This window comes from Nannospalax galili, unplaced genomic scaffold, assembly GCF_000622305.1.
Source record: "Nannospalax galili isolate Female #2095 unplaced genomic scaffold, S.galili_v1.0 scaffold1677, whole genome shotgun sequence".
Lineage (NCBI taxonomy): Eukaryota > Metazoa > Chordata > Mammalia > Rodentia > Spalacidae > Nannospalax > Nannospalax galili.
In genome coordinates, this window is record NW_008339464.1 from 669,722 (window position 1) to 686,520 (window position 16,799).

Genomic DNA, 16,799 nt, shown 5'->3' on the forward strand with positions numbered 1-16,799 from the left:
GCTTAAAGGCTTCGAAAATTCCAAGTGGAGGAAGAGCTACCGGCACCAGCAAAGGGAAGACATCTCCTTTCTTCCTCCTTGCCCTCCTCTCTCAGTGGCCCTGGTTAAGAACACTGGAAGATCAGAATGTCGCAAATTACTTCTCCAGAAATATATCCAGTGTAGTGATCATAGACCCTCACAAGCCCCAGGATGAGAACTAATATCTATTGTGGATCTTTTATTTGTATTTATTTCGTATGTATGAGGTTTGCCTGTGTGTATGCATGTACACCATGTGTATGCACTGCCTGTGGAGGCCAGAAAAGGGAACTGGATCCCTTGAAACTGGAGTTACAGACAGTTGTGAGCTGACATGGGGGTACTGGGAACTAAACCTGGGTACTCTTCAAAAGCAGCCAGTGCCCTCCACCTCCAACCCACTTCTCTAGTCCCATATTGTGAACTTGTATGCACCAGGTACTGTCCTAGGCATTTCATAGATTAATTTAGTTTTACTCTCTTGCTTGTTTCTTAGCTGACCTTAGTCTGTGACATTGGGCAGCCACCAGGAACATCCTGGAAACTTTGGTTTGAACTTTCCATTAGTGAAGAACTTTTTCCAGAAGTTCTTTCTATGGTACTAAAATGACTCTAGCCTCATTCAGTTTATTTCGATCCTGCCCTTTCAGACCCACTGTGCAGTTTAGGGTCAGGTAGGGTAGAGAAGACGTCAAGAAAAGTGGTGGCTTAATAATGAGGACCAACTGTACCTTAATTTGGAAACATATTTTCCAAGAAATAGTTTCTTTTCCAAAAATTATATATAGAGAGACATGGAGAGTTTGCTTAGAGGTTAAGAACATTTGCTGCTCTTGCAGAGGCCCTTCCAAGTTCAGTTCCTAGCATCCATGTCAATGGCTGAAAACCACTTGTAACTCCAGCAGTGCCCCTAGTCTCTGTGGCCTTGCACTGACATGCACATAACTCCACACAGACACACATGCATACACATAATTAAAAAAATAAAAATAAAGTAATTACACATTACATACTATTGCTTTAACAATCATAACTGCCTTCTCAGTACCAGACTGAATGCCCTCCTGTCTTGAAATTTCCTCTGTAAAACAAACTTATCTATCATCTTTCAGGTCAGTTTCACTTAGGTTCTCAGGACACAGGCAGAATAAAGGTAGATGCTTGGCCAAAACATCATACAAATGGGCCCAGCCCAGTTACTGATAGAGTCCCATTTTCCCTCTGAACCCTTATGAGCTGTGCTTCCAGTGTCTGCATTTCTCTCAGCTTTCTTGTCTTCTGAGCTCCAACCAGAATTCACACTAAGCTCTGCTTCTAGCATTCAAGGACTTTTCTAACCCAAATTCTAGACTTTTCTACATTTCCACTACAAAACAGTTCCAAAGGCCAAAGTACCACACAGTCAGGTTTATCAATGACAAGGGCACATTTCTCGGTACCAGCTTTTGTCTTGGTGTCTCTTCTTGTTGCTGTCATAAAATACTGTGATGAAAGCATCTTTGAGGAGAAAGGGCTTACTTAGTTCACAGTTCCAGGTTGCAGTCCATCCTAGAGAGGAAGCCACAGGGGCAGGAGAGCTGGCCACATTATGTCGGCAGTTTCTGACTGCTGACTGCTCTTCTGAAGAGCAATAAAAGCATGCCGGTTGGCTGCTCAGCTCCCTCTTTCCTTTTCATTCAGTCCAAGGGCCAGGCCACATTGGTGGTGCAATTCTTATTCAGGATGGGTCTTCCCACCTCAGTTAATTAAGATAATCCCTCACAGCCATGTTCAGAGACCCATCTCCCAGGTGATTTCTAAATTTTGTCAAGTTGGCAACTAACACTAACCATTATATATATCAACTTTGTTCTTTATGGTTTCAAAAAGTATTTCATATAAAGCATAACCAGTGGAACTATTTTTTTAACATACTTTATGAGTACCAGAAAATTTGACATTTCTAATCTGATTTCAGATGAATATTTAAAACATATGTCAATTGACCTCTACTCTGTGAGCAAAGGAGAGGAAGGAGTGATTTTGATGGAAGATCTGAAATTGTTCCTGTGGATTTTAGTGTTTGTGGAGAGCTGAAGCCACCCAAGAAACCCAGAGATGGCTCTCCCATGGCTCTGGAAATGCCTGGAAGAGATGAAGGATGTGGAAGGCATCAGTAAGCTGGAATTGCTGAAGTGTTTCAGAGATCTTGGAGGCTCACCTATGAACCTCTTTAGTGTTTGCCCTCCAACCATTTCTCAGCAATTTACACTTGATGTCTCATTCAGCTCCTTGGATGCTGGAGCCCGAGTATATGTCTTTGTTGGTATTTCCTCTGCCCTTCTGAACAGCATCTCTGTTGCATAGTGGTCCTGGGTACTTGCAGGTGGGGTAGTCCTCATTTCTATGCATCATGGTTAGGGTGAAGCCAGTGCCACTAGTTCTCTTTCTCTGTCTCCCTGACACCTAGTAGATGAGCTGGGCTCCCAATACCTCTTCTTTCGGTCTCCTTACCCATTACATTTTCTATGTTGAGACTTCCTGTGAGGTAGAACCCAAGCACCAGGAATCTATAATGCATATCCTCTTTAGCTTTAATCTGTCATGTTTTAGTGAACTCTTTAATGATTTTGAACTCATGAACCATATTAATGCCCATGAACATCTAATAAACAAACTGGGATTTGTTTGATTAACAAACAGCTCCCCTGACCAAGAAGTTTTTAGTGATTCTAGCAAGTGAAGTCACCTACCTCTTGCTTACTGCTTGCCTTTCTGATGTGAAACCTGTGGACAAAGTATATCAGCAATTTTATGTTCTGTCATCCATTAAAAAACCATTCTTGGGGCTGGAGAGATGGCTCAGTGGTTAAGAACACTGGTTGTTCTTGCAGAAGACCCAGGTTTGGATCCCAGCACCCACATGGCAGCTAACAACTTCCATAACGCCAGTTCCAGGGGATCTGATGGACTCTTCTGTCCTCTGCAGGCATTGCACAACACGGGTGCACTTACCTACATGCAGGCAATACACGCATACACAGAAAATAAAAATAATAAATAAAATATTTGGAAAAAAAATTCTTGAGAGAGCCAAACTCCATACTCTGGCTACCTGCACCTTTGAGCTTATAAACAGTGATGCTGGGTGTCCAGTAGATATTCTGAGTCAGTTGGGAGGATGAAGGCACAATGGAACATGGGGGCACAGACCATTTGCTGGACAGCAGTCTCTTCTATTTCTAAGCTGTCCATAAGGGCATGAGATCTGGAATTCACGTCATACACCTTGAAGATGAGGAGGTGAGAATTTATTAAAGTTTTTCTATTTTTTAAAGAAGGAAACAAATCCTGTAGTAGTTTTTGCATTCTAGACTAGAAGATGAAATATCTGCTTCAAGTGAGACTCATCATTGCTTTGAGTGGTTGGGTGCCTCCTATTGATGGTAGGAAAGAGCACAGGGGAGGTCCTAAGGGAAAAGGACCTAATGTAAATGTTTCTGAGATTAAACATTGATCTCTTTGTGGGGATGAGGCAGGTATAGCGGTGTTATTAGTTCTCTTGGCATGTCCTATGACAAATCCAAGACCAAAATATTCCCTACTGGTTAGGGAGGCCCAGAATTAGGGACACACCATCAGCAAATGATGCATGCAATCCAGATGTTTTGCTTAATGATAAAATCAAGAAGCACCTCTGCAGAATTTGGCACAACCATAAAGACATCTGGTTTTGTAGCCGAGAGTGGGAGGAAGGATGTGGAGAACATGACAGTGAGTCATGCCATTTTCCCCCAGAATAGCAACAAATGTTTATTGAGGCTATTGGGAGAGGGCAGATGGGCTGGGCACCCCAGGGCAATCAACTGAAATGGTGGGGCAAGGGTGAGGGACATCGCCCTACATCTGGATGAGGATCTCCGTGTGTTCTCACATTGTCAATCCCACCTCTGGAAGAAGGGAAGTTCATATTGGGCTGGTGGTGTGTCATGAATTCTAGGACATCAGCAGCCACCCATGTAAAAATTTCAGGTGTGCACAAATCAGGGGAAGTCCCTGTTGATGCAAATTCAGTCTCAGCAGCAAGCACTGGGCTGCAACTCTTTGGGGTGTCATCTGTCCTGTCTTGAGTCCTGAGTCTGGGGCTTTGTTTGGAGATAGACAGATCCTGACCTGCAGGTTATTGTTCAGGCATACAAGTTGGGTGGGGCTTGGAATACTTTGAAACTAGGCATGCTGATCCTTGAGAATTGATAAATGGGATAACTGGTTGACCTTCCCACAAAACATGGGGGTTGGCCAAGCGAAAGGGATGACTGGGCAACCTTTGAAGAGCGAAACAATGCCAAAGTCTGGCCAGCCATGTCATTTTTGTGTGTGTATATGTGTGAGTGGTGCGGTGTGTGTGTATGTGTGTTTGTGTAGGATGCATACTTGTGTGAGCACTGAGGCCAGAGGAGGACCTCAGGTGTACTGTATCATGCTCTACCTTATCCCCTTGAGACTGGGTCTTTTATTAAACTTGGAGCTAGGTTGGCAGCCAGCTACCCCAGTGAGCCTCCTGTTTGTACCCCTCCACATGGCTCTGGGATTACAGGTGCAGGAGGCTGTGTCCAGCTTTTTGTGTGGTTTCTGGGGATTTGAACTCAGGTCCTGGTGCTTGTACAGCAAGCACTCTTACGCACTAAGCCATCTCTCCAGCCCCAGGCATGCCAACTGTTAAAAGAGAACAGACCCAATCACTGTGCACGCTAGGGGTATGTGTGTCAGAGACGGCAGGAAAAAGGACCAGAAAGGATCCCTTTCTGACACCAAGAATACAAACAATCTGTCCCCTGTTCCCAGCTCAGAGATTAAAAAAAAACGTGTGGGCATTCTTTCTTATCACTTGGGGAATAAAGGGAGGATTCAGGGTCCATGGTTTGTAGAACCCAAGTGTCCTGCTAAATTTCCTCCTGAGAGAACCACGTTCTCTGGAATCCCAGATAGTTCTAACTAAACCATCACAATGTTCCTCTTAAGTTATTTATTTGGGCTTGCCAACAAAGTTTAGAGTGTCACTTACAAAGACATGAACTCCCATGGGCTCTTTCTTTCCCACATTTGAGATCTGGGCTATCAGTGCAGGTCCCCGCTCTCAGTTTGCCCTCTCCATTCCAAAGTGGCAATTACCCCTCCCCTTTTTCCCAGTGTGCTCAGGGTTTAGGGTTTCTCAGCATAAGTCTGTAGACCACTGCCCCCCGCCGGAGTCTCTGGGGGTTCAGTTCTAGTTTCCTCAGAGGACACGGCTACCCAACACAAAGAAAGTTGTAGCCCTGAAGAAAAGAGGCTCAAGTGCTGCCAGCAATGGTCTTAGACTGTTCCTGGGGAGATGTGAACAAACCACCCAGATAGGGCATCAGTGACAGATCAAAGTATATACTTTAGCACCTCCTGAGACCACAAGACCATGTACAACTGGGGCAGAATTACAGCGTGTGTGTGTGTGTGTGTGTGTGTGTGTGTCTAGTCCCACACACGTGTGCAGGAGGGAACAGTTCAGATCTCAGGTGAGGGTCTAATGACTCTTCCCTGATTCTCCTATGAGAAAATATCAATAGGCTTGATCGTGTCTTTTCTGAGTACTCACAACTGTTTTGATTAAAATGATAATGGCTATTACACTCAGAGGAAAGATTTCTATAACAACCCACAGGAAGCAAGAAAGGCACAGAGGTTGTTTGTTGGTCTAACAGTGGCCTCTTGGTGTTCTCTGAAATTAAAACTTTTTACGTTTATTTATTTATGGTGTGTATGTGCATATGGGCGTGGGCATGCATGTGCTGTGGCAGAAGTGGAAGCCAGAGGATGACTTTTGGGAGTCAGTTCTCTCCTTCCACCATGCAGGTTCTGGGAATTAAATCTAGGTCATCAGTCTTGGTGGCAAGTGCTTTAATCCCCTGAGCCATCTCACTGGAATTTCTTTAAGAGAAAACTGGCCAAAAAGCAAGAGTTTTGAAGGGAAGGATCTAGAATGTGTGGGACTTGGATGCTAATATCATACATGAACCAGCATTAGGGGACTAGGAACTGAACTCATGGCATAAAGGTGATCAGAGGCCATCTCAGTCCTCATGTTGTTCCCATGGGAATGAATATCTTTATCATGTTATCAGAACAAGAAATAGTCGTACAGGTCCTAAGGGTGTTCAAGCCACTAAATGTTCTGTTCTCAAAGTTTTTTTTCCAAAGTTTTTGGAGCAAACTTTCAGTTGGGCAAGATCTTCAATGCAAATGAACAATTTATGGTACTTTTGTTTGATTATTTTATTTATTTTTACTCTTTCATTTTAAAAAATTTATTATTTTTATGTGTATGTGTGTATTGCCTGCATGTAGGGAAGTGCACCTGTGTCGTGCTATGCCCGAGGAGGTCAGGAGAGGCTTTTGGATCCCCTGGGACTGGAGTTATGGACAGTTGTGCTGGGATTCGAACCTGGGTCTTCTTCAAGAACAACCAGTGTTCTTAACCGCTGAGCCATCTCTCCAGACCCTGGATTTTGTTTCTTAATCCATTCAACTCTCCAGTCTTTTGACTGGAGAATTCAGTTCATTGATATTAAAAGTTGTTATTGAAAGATATGTATTGGTTGCCATCATTTTGATCACTGTTTGCATTCTTTGTCTAATTTTGTGTTTCCACAATTATGCCTTCATTTAGTTTCTGTTGCCCCTGGGGTACAGTTGTTCCTTTTGACATTCTTTGTATTGCTTCAAGTATCTTTAAAGGGCTGGTTTTGTGGACATGTATTCTTTTTTAAAAATATTTTATCATTTTTATTTTATGTGTATTCGTGTATTGCCTGCATGTAGGTAAGTGCACCCGTGTCGTGCAATGCCCACAGAGGTCAGAAGAGGCTGTTGGATTCCCTAGGACTGGAGTTATGGACAGTTGTTAGCTGCCATGTGGGTGCTGGGATTTGAACCTGGGTCTTCTGCAAGAACAACCAGTGTTCTTGACCGCTGAGCCACCTCTCCAGCCATGGGCATATATTCTTTCAGGCTATGTCATGGAAGATTTTGATTTCTCCTTCAACTATAATAGACATTTTTGCTGAGTAAAGTACTCTGGGCTGGCGTCTATAGTCATTTGGAACTGGAAATACCTTGGTCCAGGCTCTTTCGGTTTTCACAGTTTGCACTGATGTCGGCTGTATTCTGACGGGCCTTCCTTTGTATGTGAGTTGCTGTTTTCTTCTGCTGCTTTCAGTGTTCCCTCTTTGTTCTGTATGTTTACTGTTCTTAGTATGATATGCCGTGGGCAGTTTCTTTTCTGGCTCTGTCTATTGGTGTTCTATGTGCTTATATTTGTATGGGGACGTCTTTCCTTAATTTTGGGAAATTCTCTTTTACAAGACTGTTTAAGATGTGGTCAATACTGTTAACCTGAACTTATTTTCCTTCCTGTATGCCTATGATGCACAGATTTGGTCTTTATGGTGTTCCACGTTTCCAGCATATTCTATTCCTGTGATTTTAAAGATTTTTCATAATCTTTGCTTGAGTGGTCCAGCTCTTCAACTTTATCCTCCAGTGTTGATGTTCTGTTTTCCGTTTCATTCATTCTAGCAGTGAGGCTTTCTCTTGTTGTTTCACGTTGGCTTATTGAGTTTTTCACTACCTTCGTTTCTCCTGAGTTTTCTTCAGTTTTCTAGCTCTTTTGTAAATTCCGTCAGAAGTTTATCCCTGCCTTCTTTTAGTTCTTTGCTTGTATGTTCTTTAAATTTGTTGAATTCCTTGATCATGTTTATGATTTTTTTTTTTTTTTTGGTCTTTCTGAGACAACGTCTCCCTGTAGCCCCAGCTGTCCCGGAACTCACTATGTAGACCAGGCTGGCCTTGAACTCACAGAGATCCACCTGCCTCTGCCTCCCGAGTGCTGGGATTAAAGGCGTGTACCACCATGCCCAGCATGATTGTTTTTTAAAGTTCTGTGTCCTGAGTTATCTCTAGGGGGGTTCTCCTTGTAGCATTTTCTATAGGACTGGTGGAGTTTGGTGGGAACGTACTGTTTTGGTTTTCCATGTTATTATTTTTCCGTTATGATTTTGGCATGTGGATTTCTTTTGTTGTTTGTGATTCTGGTTTGAAACTCAAGCTTTCCTTTGTTGAGTTGAAGTCTGTTTCTGTTTACATTATTGGTGTGCCTTGGTTGTTTTCTCATTGGGTATGTAAAGCTGGTTGGTCTAAGTTTCAGGTTCTCTTAAATTTTGTATTGGAGGGAGCTGAAGGCTTCAGGAGAACCCACAGAGGTATTTCAGTATGGGCAAGGATGGTGCCATCCATGGCACTCAGTGGGCAGGGGCAGAATCAAGTTCACATGATCCAAATATCAGGCTTTGTCTATAAGGTGATGTCATAGTTTTTGCCAATTTGATACAAATGTAGACATACCTGGAAGAGGGAATCTTGATAGAAGAATTTCCTCTATGAGACTAGTCTGTGGGCATGTCTCTGGGGGTATTTTCCTGATTGCTTATTGATATGAGACTACTTAGTCCACTGTGGGTGTTACCATCCCTAGGGGGTGGGCCTGGGCTGTATAAGGAAAGGTAGCTGAACATTGGGTATGTAAAGCTGGTTGGTCTAAGTTTCAGGTTCTCTTAAATTTTGTATTGGAGGGAGCTGAAGGCTTCAGGAGAACCCACAGAGGTATTTCAGTATGGGCAAGGATGGTGCCATCCATGGCACTCAGTGGGCAGGGGCAGAATCAAGTTCACATGATCCAAATATCAGGCTTTGTCTATAAGGTGATGTCATAGTTTTTGCCAATTTGATACAAATGTAGACATACCTGGAAGAGGGAATCTTGATAGAAGAATTTCCTCTATGAGACTAGTCTGTGGGCATGTCTCTGGGGGTATTTTCCTGATTGCTTATTGATATGAGACTACTTAGTCCACTGTGGGTGTTACCATCCCTAGGGGGTGGGCCTGGGCTGTATAAGGAAAGGTAGCTGAACAAGCCAGGGAAAGCAAGCCAGTAAACAATGTTCCTATGGGGTTTCTGCTTCAAGCTCCTGCCTTGAGCTCCTGCTCTGGCTTCTCTTGATGATAGACTGTAACCTGTAAGATGAAATAACACCATCCCCCCACCCCCAAGTTGGTTTCAGTTAATGTTTTATCACAGTGGCAGAAAGCAAACTATGACAGGCAAGTAGTAGTAAATATCAGTGAATAGGATGCATGTTCAAAACCATTTTATGCACCCGTTGGGAGGGAGGGTCTCTGTAAGGTAAAGATATTGCAATGGTCTGGGGAAGTGCCCCCTCTAAAGGTCTATGTGTTAACGGCTTGGTTGCCAGCCCTGCCTGGAGTGCTGAGATATTTAAGAGGTGGGTCCTTGTGGAAATAAGTCAGTAAAGGGAATGTTGGGACCCTGTCCCTTCCTGTCCCTTTGCTTTCTGGTGCTATGATGTGAGCATTTCACTGCCATGTGTTCCGCTATGATGTTCTGCCTCACTATGAACCCAAAAGCAATGGAGCTAGCCAATCAAGGACTGAACCCGATGAAATCATGAGCCTCAAACGTTCCTCCTTGTAAGGTGATTACATCAGGTATTTTCTCACAGTTGACTAACACAGACACTGAGGTGCAGTTACATTCAGTATCTGCTCGCCAGAGCTGAAGCACCAAGGTGTGTCTTCTTTAACGGAGTGAGATCTCAGTACAGGAAGGAGCCAGGGGGCCCCGAACATCAGAACCTCAGCAGGGACCATCAGCCTTTCCGGAGTGATGTAACACAGAGAACTCCAACAGCATGGCTATGGCAGAGCTTGTGTAGATGGGGACACATATCAGGAAGACAGCTTTGGTGTCTCAGGGGACCCAGTTTGGTCTAACTGTACCTCGAGCAGGCTTTCCTCTCATCTCAGCTCAAGAGGATAGAGCAAGAAGTGCCTCTATGTCCCATTCAAATGCAAGTGATTAGACTTCTATATGCCTATACTCTGTGGGTGAGTGTCCAGGAACACCCCTTCCTTTTGTCCCCGAAGCTGTGGGACTTTGTAGGAATAAGAACATGCTACTTCAGGAACTGCTTATAGGTAATTGATGGAGCAGCCATTTGGGGCACACAGTACTTGCAAGGTTGGTCTCAGTGTGGGTGGTGGTGGACTGGGGCAGGCTCATTAAGGCTTGTCCATGAAGAATATACTCCCAGATTCCCTATACAAGGAGCCTGGCAGATAGATGGCAGTAAGAAATATGAAGAAAGATGATTTGGAGGGATACCTCAGTCAGCAAAGTGCTTGCCTTGCAAACACGAGGATCTGGCTTTGATCCAAAGAATCCTGTAAAAAAAAAAAAAAAAAAAAGATGGGCACGGTGTTGTGCTCTTGTAATCCCAGTGCTGGGAGGATCCCTTAGGCTCACTGGTCAGCCAGTCTAGCATACTTAGTGAGCTCCGGGTTACTGAGACCCATCTCAAAGGGAGTGGACAGTCTTCCTGAGGATAATACCCGACTTTGTCCTCTGCCCTCCATCCACATGTGTGCACATATGCACACATACACACACACACACACACACACACACACACACACACACACACACACACACAAATTTACTCATCTGTTAAGAAGAATGAAATTCTGAACTGTGCAGGAAAATCGATGGAACTGGAAAGCATTTTATAAAGTGAGCTGACCCAGTCTCAGAAAGGCAAAATTTGCATGCTGTCTCATATGCAGATTTTAGCTTTTAATGTTTGTGTGTGTATAAATAAGGCGTTGTAAGTGTGGGTGTAGACTGTGGAGCTAGATTGAAGACCTCAAGGAAGGAAATGAGAGGTTTTTAGGGTGTGTGTTTTGTGTGTGTGTGTGGTCATGTGTGACATCAAAGTAGAAATGAGGGCTGGTGAGATTGCTTAGTGGTTAGGAGCACTGACTGCTCTTGCAGATGACCTGGATTTGGTTCCCAGCACCCACATGGCTGCTCACATCCATTAGCAACTCCAGTTCTAGGGATTCCTGTGCCCCCTTTGGCCTCTATGGGCTTTGCATGTACATGGTACACTTACATACATGCACAGAAAACACTCAAACACAAGAAATTTAAAAATAAAATTAGAAAATATTTTAAATAGAATTTTTATAATTTTCATGCAATATAGTTTGATGGTATTTAGATCCCCTCACCTATCTGTACCAGCCCCTGCTGCCCCTGCCTAATTAAACGTACTCATATATATATATATATATATATTTATGTTCCCAAATGTCCTTCAGTGTGGGTTCATCCACTGGGCCCACCAAGAGTCCCATCCTTGTAAGAACTCTCTTTCCCCCTCCCAGCAGCCATCAATTGTCAAAAGTTCCTTAGATTGGGTTGGGTTAACTTCCCCATGGCCCTGCTGGGAGCTTGTATAGGACTTGAATATGCTGTCTCTATTGCTATGAGTTCATATGAGTATCTGACCAGCTGTCCTAAAGACTGTTTCCTGGTCATCCACCCCCTTTGGCTCTCACAAGCTTTTGGTCTCCTCTTTCTCAGTGACCCCTGTGCCTTGGGAGGCGGAGGTTTGAAATCACTGTCCTATTCAGGGATAAGCACTCTGAGGCCTCTTGTTTGCTTGCTGCACATTGGCCAATTGTGGGTTTCTTTGTTAATCTCCATCCTACTGCATAACAAATCTTTTTTTAAAAAAGTGGAAATGAGGCTGCTGGTGGCCGGAAGACACCAGATAGGGATGAGGGAGTGGAGCGAAGGGGAAGAGAAAAGCAACAAAAATAAATGTTTGAAAATGCCATACTGAAGCATAATTGTTCGTAAGCTGAGGTAAAAATAAGTAAAACTTTAAAAAATAAGCCTGGGGCTGGAGAGATGGCTCAGCAGTTAAGAGCACTGACTGCTCTTGTAGAGGACCCATGTTCGATTCCCAGCACCCACATGGTAGGTACAAACCGTCCTTAACTCCAGTTCCAGGGGAATCCGAAGCCCTCTTCTGACCTCTGAGGCATTGCAAGACACAGGTGCACTCACATACATGCAGGCAATACACTCATACATATAAAATAAAAATAATAAAATATTTAAAATATTAAAAGCTCCCCCAGAGAGGAAGGCGTGTAAGAAAAAGCATTGTAAAGCCAAATTCTCTCCTGGGAGACCTGTGGGAGCTCTCTCGGCTCCTAGACCCCACTGTCCCTATGCCCAACTGACAAAATGGACTCAATGTCCCTCTAAGCTACAGTTTGGGGAATAAAGATATTTATTTGGGCTTGCCAACAAAGCTTATGCTATCTGGGAGGGGGTCACTTACAAAGGCATGAATGCCCATGGGCTCTGCCCCCTACATCTTAGCTGAGCTTTCAAAATCCGCTGCCGCCAGCACCCCACCAAGATGGCGACTTCCTGCCACCTTCCAGGCTTCCTCCGTGTCTGTCCCTAGGTCCTCCCCTTCACCCAGTTGAAGCTGTCTGATTGGGTGGGTGGCGGGGGTGACTGTCTCCCCTGCTGTTTACAGAGGCTCTGGCGGTTCAGATAGAGGATACGCCTATTATCCAACAAGCACACATGGCGGTTGTTGGCCTAAATCTCTAACGTGGCAAAAATCACAGCTGGACCTGTGCTACGGCTCTTATTGCAAGGGACAGAAAACTCAATGAAACAGCCTAATCAGTACAAGGGATTTACTAATTTAAGTGACTGCCAAGTCCTGTAAGAGAGTATATCTAGATTTAGGGCGCCATGGCAGCAGCTTTAAAATAACACTCAGCATCAGTGGTTATTGTGTGTGGATGGAAACAGCCTGCCACAACTTCATGGCTGTAGATCTCTGCCTTCTCTCTGAGAGCACCAAGAATAGGCTGTGATGCACAAAAGCTGTCACTGTGCTTGGACTCCTCACTAGGTTTCCCTCAGAGAAGCTTCATGTTAATGAGTCACGTGGGAAGCACTCCTCAACAGATTTACCCTCTTTCGGTAGTCCATAAGAAACATATGTTCTGGGATTTATTTTTTATTTTTATTTGTTTAACCTAGCATTATAGATCACTTACCATTGCAGGTCAGGGTCCTTGGGAAACAGACACTAAGGTTTGTAGGCTGGAAGCTTCCTGGGGGGAGGGGCGGTGCTGGAGGAAGCGGGATTGGGCAAAGGGAGAAATTGAACTGTGATGCAGTCAGCAGAAACTTGCCATCCTATAAAGTGGAACTGGGTGTTGTCATGGATTGTTAAGAGGACCAGTGCCTAATACCCTTCACTTCTCAATCTGTTGATGTAGGACGTCAAGGAAGCCGAAATAACCCTCCCAGAGAACTGTCAATCATCCATTTTAGTAGCTGGAGGAATTTGTTTTTCAGTCCTGTAGGCATGGGGGTTGGGAGCAGACACACCACAGGTGTATATCACAAAGGTGGGCAGCACACAACAGTTTGGACTGTCTTGCCATTTTCTGGGCATTGTTAGTTTCTGGGGACTTAATTATTAAAAAGACTTCAAGCTGGGAGTGGTGGTGCACACCTTTCTTTAATCTCAGCACTTTGGAGGCAGAGATAGGAAGATCTCTGTGAGTTTGAGACCAGCCTCATCTACAGAGTTCCAGGCTAGCCAGGATCACATAGTTAGACCCTGTCCCAAGAAAGAAGACTTCCACCTGAGGGGAGGGCATGGTGCAGCCTATCTTTGTAGATGCTATCAATGCTATCCCTACAACAAATCTGAAAATTATTTCCCTTTTCATTATTAATTTAGTTGGGTTTTTGAGGTAGGGTTTTCCTGTAGCCCAGCTGGCTTGGAGCTCACTATGAAGACCAGGCTGGCTTCAAACTCAGAGAGATCCGGCTGCCTCTGCATCCCGAGTGCTGGGATTTAAAGGCAGGCACAACCGCACAGGTTTAATTTCCCTTTTTCAACATTGTGTGTAAATATAGCAGATAGAATTATCTTTACCAAGCATCCAGGATGTAGAAAATATAAATTAGAAAAAAAAAGAACTCTTTTATTTAGAGTCCTAGCTCTGCCTGATGCCAGACAGGTAAATTCAGCCATCTCAGTTTAAATTAAGTGTATGCATTTCAGAGTATTTTCTTCTCTTTCTTTTTCCCATGGATTGTGTCTGAGTGTTGAGGAGAAAAGCTGACACTGGTCCTTGTACCCAGTGTAACCAGCTCATCCTCTCATGTCTGTGACTGTCTACTTTGAAGGTCCTGTTTAGCAGTTACCACCATTCTTGGCTCTCTTGGCTGCAGAGGCCTGGGCACATGACCATGCCCTAATCTCTGTGCAGAGACTATGCAAGCCAGGTTGCTGCCCAACTGGCAAAATTCCTGTTGGGAATAGTGTCTAGTTCTCTCTGCCGTCAGTTAATCATCACAGAGCATTTGTGCTACTAGGAGTAGGTCATGTTTAAATTCTGTGTATGGCACCAATATTCTCAGTAACAACCATGAGATGAAACAAAGACCTAGAATCAGCAGATAATGAAAAACTTTCTCTAAGTGAACCTCATAGATGACAGTAAAACAATAGAATTCTTTATAAAGCACAGCGGTTGAATTCCACTTACGTTTTCATTTGTCACTTGAATAAGATGGCAAACTCATGGTGATGATAAAATGGAGGTTTTAAAGATTGGTTGCAAGGGGCTGGAGAGATGGCTCAGTGTTTAAGAGTGCTTTGCTGCTCTTTTAAAGGCCCAGAATTCAGTTCCCAGCACTCAATGTTAGTTGGCTCATGAACACCTATAACTCCAGCTCCAGAGGACCCAACACCCTCTTCTGGTCTGTTTGAGGGCTTGCACACACATATGTGTGCACATACACACATATATTTAAAAAGGTTCTCTACATAAATGCACCTCTTCATATTTTTAGTGGGATGTGAGTGGGAGAGTCCATTCTTCCTGTTCAGGCAGATTGGGATATCCCTGACCAAGTTCTCTATCACCTCAAACTCTTCTGTTCTCAGAGTCATTCCTTCCTCAGTGTGAGTGACCGGATGCCGGTACCTGCCGGCCAAGACGAACAGCACCTGGAAGGGGGAGTGAGGATGAAAGAAAAACAAGAGACAGAGAAAGATACTTGGGAGGACTGTCAGTAGGGACTGCAGCCCCGGTTTATTTCAGCTCAGCCTTCTTATACAGCAGAACATCCGATAGCCACAGTTTACTTAGCTCAATTAGCTTCAACAGCTCTACTTTCCCACCTTTATCTGAGGGTCAAAGAACGGTCAAATACTTGTTGTGAATACAACCATTTAACCATCTTCCCTAAATTATCAACACATTCCTCCTGACTTGGCAGAGCAATTCGGTGCTTGTGTGCAAAACACACAAACTCTTGGGTCAAGGTGAAAGATCATAAAGTAAACAAGCAAGCCTGCCACAGCTCAGTGTCAAAATGGCTGTGCTTATACTAATAGCTCCCAACAGCCGGATAAATGAGAGGTTTCAGAAAATTTTTGTTAACACTTAAACAAATATTTCTGAACACAGAATCATTAACTTGTTTCACTGGGACAGTTCTCCTTTCATAACGTACTACTCTTGGATAATTAATAATTCACTTCTTGTTATGTGACCTGAAAAATAAGACTTTGGTAAGATAATCATTATTAACTAAAGGAAAACATTTTTGGCAGTGAAAGAAGAAAGTTTTATAATTATGCCCAAATAACAGATACAAATTTGATCTGATCTGAGCAAACCATGATGAATAATAAAGTTGGTGCATAAGTGAAAAAATTAAGGAGAGACAGATTGAGATTGTGTGCATATGTGTGTGTGTGTGTGTGTGTGTGTGTGTGTGTGTGTGCTTGTACATGCCATGGTGTGCATCTGGAGGTCAGAGGACAACTTGTAGATGCTGGTTCTGTCCTACCATGTTGGTCCTGGGGATTGCACCAAGGCTTGGTGGTAAGTGCCTTTACCTGCTGAGTCATCTCTAACTGACATGCAATAGTTTTATCAATTTATAGAATACACCGCTTCCACATACACTACATAATGATCAAATTAGGATAACCTCCATAGTCTTCTGATTATTTAAAGTATATAATACATTATTATGACTGCAGTCGATATAATGGCACAGGACATATTCCTCCTATCTACCATAATTTTGTACCTGCTGACCAACCAGTTCCACCAAACCTCTTCCCCTCTTTAAATCACATTGTTTTCTCTGTTCTTGGCTTTCTCTTTGGTCTCAGCTACTGATCTTCTCCAGAGGAATTGCTCCTGCCTTTAGGTTGATTTCAAGGTCCATCAAAATTTTGGACCTGGAAATGGCCTGCATTTTAGGGCAGACCACCCCAAAAATCACTTCAAAATTTAATGAACTCCATCAGCATATATATATATGTATATATACATTACAATTATACATTATATTATAACATAATATACAATATATACTAGAATATACAAAGGAAAGGTAGACGTTACATGCCGTATTAGTGTATTGTTTACTTTTCTGTTGTGATAAAGCACAGTGACCAAGGTAACTTATGAAAGAAAGCTTATTTGGTCTTACTGTTCCAGAGGGATAAGAGTACATCATGGCAGGGAGGTATGGTGGTAGAGGTGGTGAGATCAGAAAGCTTGGTACTCACATCCTCAAGCACACACAGGAAGCAGAGAAACTGCAAAGGGACAAGACTGTGAACTCTCAAAGCCTGCTCCAGCTCTTCCTCCAGCAAGGCCACACCTTCTAAACCTCTGCAAACAGAACCAAGTATTCAAACATGTGAGCCTATGGGGGACATTTCTCACTCAAACCAGCATATACAGAGAAAAGCAAAGTGTAAAAACTGTTAA